Genomic DNA, 3,658 nt, shown 5'->3' with positions numbered 1-3,658 from the left:
TGGAAGAAATTTCCTTTGTGGACCCTCTTGGTTTTATTTTATTTTATATTATACTATATAGATTATATTATATTAATTAGAATATTATTATTTGGACTTGTGCATGCATATTCGGTGCTGGTTTTGGTGCGACATTTGTGACATTGTGCAGAATGGATTTAAGCAAGGTAAAATGTGTTCAACTAAACTCAAAAGTAGTCTTACTGGTAGTGGAAATCAAGCTAATCAAAATATATAAGTGAAGGGTCAGGCATGTGTTGAGCGTTGTGAATGCTATTGTAATCGTATGGAAATGTGCCGAGCTTTCCATAGAGCTCTGCCGATACTGGATCTGTTTTCACTCAGCTCCTATGAAAATTAACCAGAACTTTAATCTAACTCACATATAGTCTGTCTTTTCTCCATAAACTACACACTCACATTACCAGAAACAGTAATGTATGTCAGACTCAGTTTAGATGTTATAATTGATATAATATCCTGATGTCTTCAGTCTGCACAATAACACACACACACACTGACACACACACACACACACACACACACACACACACACACTGCATCTATTAAATCCATTTCCCTCACATTTAGCCTTTAGTTACTTCCTGTTATTAGTGTGTCAGCAAAGAGAGATTGACAGTGTGCCTGTTCATGTGTCTCTCTCTCTCTTCAGTTTCTGAAGTCTCATTTCCTCGGGTCGGCTCTGGTTTGAGTTCCAGATGTTGAGTGGATCTGAGGGAGGAGTGTGTGCTTATGTAACACGTCTGCTGTCTGTCGCTCTGCTCTTTACTGGATTCTTCTACCAGTATGTCAAGCACCAGTTTCCCACTAAAGCAGTTGGATCTGGTAGTTCTGGTGTTTACATGTGTCCAGACTTCGTATGTTCCTGCTTCTGTTCAGGCACTTAATGTGCACTCGGGTACATTTCTTAAAACTGGAGCTAAAGTTTAATAGGCACAAGATACAGGAATCCTGTCTATCCATCAAGAAAATGATCAAATGAAGGAAAGGATGGAGCAACGAAAGCTCATTTCTTCTCTTCTTCTCAGTATTTGATAAAAATGCTAACATGAAAAAGAACTTAAAAATTTTAACACTGTCTGGTTTTAATCCTGCGTTAATAATCCGTTATCTTGTATATGTTTCACTCTGCTCGTTCTTTTAACCCTGGGTTAGGCCAGGGTTTAAAGATGATCTTAAAATTCTTACTGTAAGGAATGCTTATGCTGATATTATATATTTATAATTTCTATACATAAACATTATTGTATTTATAGGTATTTATAAATTAAGTGATACATTAAATTACAATACATTTGATTTATTTATATATATATATTTGAATTTATATTTTTTGTGCATTAAATTTATAGATATTTTGATAAAAGTTATAAATTAAATGATCATTTCAATAATTAATTATAATTTATACATATTTATAAATTATATTCTATAATTACTCGAAAGCCCAAAATGTGCATTACTATTGGCCGATGCAAATAATAAAATTGATTGATTGAATAAATACATGGCTGAATAATTTGATAAAATATTCTTATATTTATCATATTTATAAATATTTATTCATTAAGTTAGACATAAATTACACATCTGAATTCTAATTTATAAATTATATTTAATTTGTAATATTATATATATTTGTTATATATTTTATTTATAGGTATTTATACATTATACTCTGAGATGCATAAAAATGCTGAAATTAAATCAAGGCTAATTTTACTCTTTATTTACTCAAAATCCATTACTACTGACCAAATATTGGCCGATAAATCAACCTGACAAATCCATTTATTTCATGATTTATTTGAGGTACATGTTATCATCAAGGTATTAGATTCAATTGAAACAGAAACACACCTTTATATTTTCACTATATTGTGTCTGATTGTTTGTTGTTTACACGATCAGGTGTGAAATCATATGCTGAATATGTGCTGACTAACTATAAGCATCCACAAACACACCTGATTAAAACCATCTTCTCTCTAACTAATGTTGCCAAAGATTCCTCCTGGAGGTCCACAGCTCATCTCCTCCCTATGCAAACACTCACCTCTCCACCCTTATACAGAAAACACATTAATACTGTTAACAAATGCAGGACCTTCTGCATCTGCCTGTGTTCCTCCAACATTATTCTGAGACACAGTATCACTTTAACAGCATTCTGACTTATGAAAACCTCTCATTATATATTACAGGGCATTTCCGCACATCTCCGAGCGTGAGCAGAAAACTCCCCTCCAGGTCAGAGACGGGATCACAGGAGCAAGTATGGACACTGTCACCCAAACCTTTTCAAAGAGCTTCAGAAAACAAAACTGTGAGTCATTCAAACCCAACACCCTCTCCTCGGGCAACAGAAAAACACTTAGGCTTAAAGGAGGTGTAGAAATGACGCCAAAAGGGCAGGAATCAATACTATGCCAAAGAAATAAAAGACAGTATTTTGAGTCATCTGTATTGATTCTGTTTTGTTCCGGCTCAAAAGTGAAGGACGAGCATCGGTTTCATGACCCACTTTGCACAGGTGTCTTTAGTATTAATATATGTTAAATTAATGCAGCTGATCATTGGGGACTATTGTTATTTCACACATGTGAGTAAACAAGTTTAGCAAGATCTAAAACATCATAGAGATCACCTAGCAACAATCCAGAACACCCTAGCAACCACTTAGAAATGACAGCTTTCAATTACATAACAATTCACTTTCCCTATATGTCTGTTAAGATTATATATATATATATATATATATATCTATAAACATAACGTAATGCAAATTCTAAAACTGTGATGGATTTCATATGATTAGCTTCTTCCCAGTTGTGCAAACAGAACTTAATCACTTAATCTTAAAGAAAATTAGATTCTAAACTAGAACTATAACTGAAATTAAACTATTAAACATTAAAATTAAATATAAATATTAGATGAAAAAGTGTAAATAAATAAAAAACTTAAAAATTAGAAATGTTGCCTTGGCAAATAAACTTTAACTGAAATGAAATAAAACTATCTATAATTTTATCTCTATTTTAACTATCTATATATATAATATAACTACACAAAAAATACTACAAATTTAATGAATTTAATTAAAAATAATATATATAAATAAAAATGAATTCAAAATATCAAAACTATAGTCTCAATGACACAAATAAAACTGAAACTAACTGATAAAAATAAGATCACGTACTAAATGTTTTAAAATTAAAACTGCAATAAAAATGAGTAGGAAAAAAATGAAAAAGCACATAAAATTACTAAAACTTAAACTAAAAATAAAAAAATGAAAATATCATAATAAAAGCTCATTTATAATATTAATAAATACTATAAAAGTATATGTTATTGTAGTTCCACTAGTGACCTGCAAGTGGCAAGAGTCTTGTGTTACATTGTCAACGTTTCATTAACCAGGGCAGGTGACTCTGACAGAAGCAGACCAAATTATACCACAAATCATCATTAAAGCAGCACTGAAAAAGATGACATATTTTATGAAAATCTACTCTTTTAAACAACTCCAGACATCAACTTATAAGAATGTTATCAAAGTTATAACTGCTGAAAGAATGCAGCTTCACAGGATGAGGATGTGTGTGTGTGTGTGTGTGTGTGTGTGTGT

This window comes from Sinocyclocheilus anshuiensis, unplaced genomic scaffold, assembly GCF_001515605.1.
Source record: "Sinocyclocheilus anshuiensis isolate Anshui unplaced genomic scaffold, SAMN03320099.WGS_v1.1 scaffold1120, whole genome shotgun sequence".
Classification (NCBI taxonomy): Eukaryota; Metazoa; Chordata; class Actinopteri; order Cypriniformes; family Cyprinidae; genus Sinocyclocheilus; species Sinocyclocheilus anshuiensis.
Note: the sequence above shows the minus strand (reverse complement) of the source record.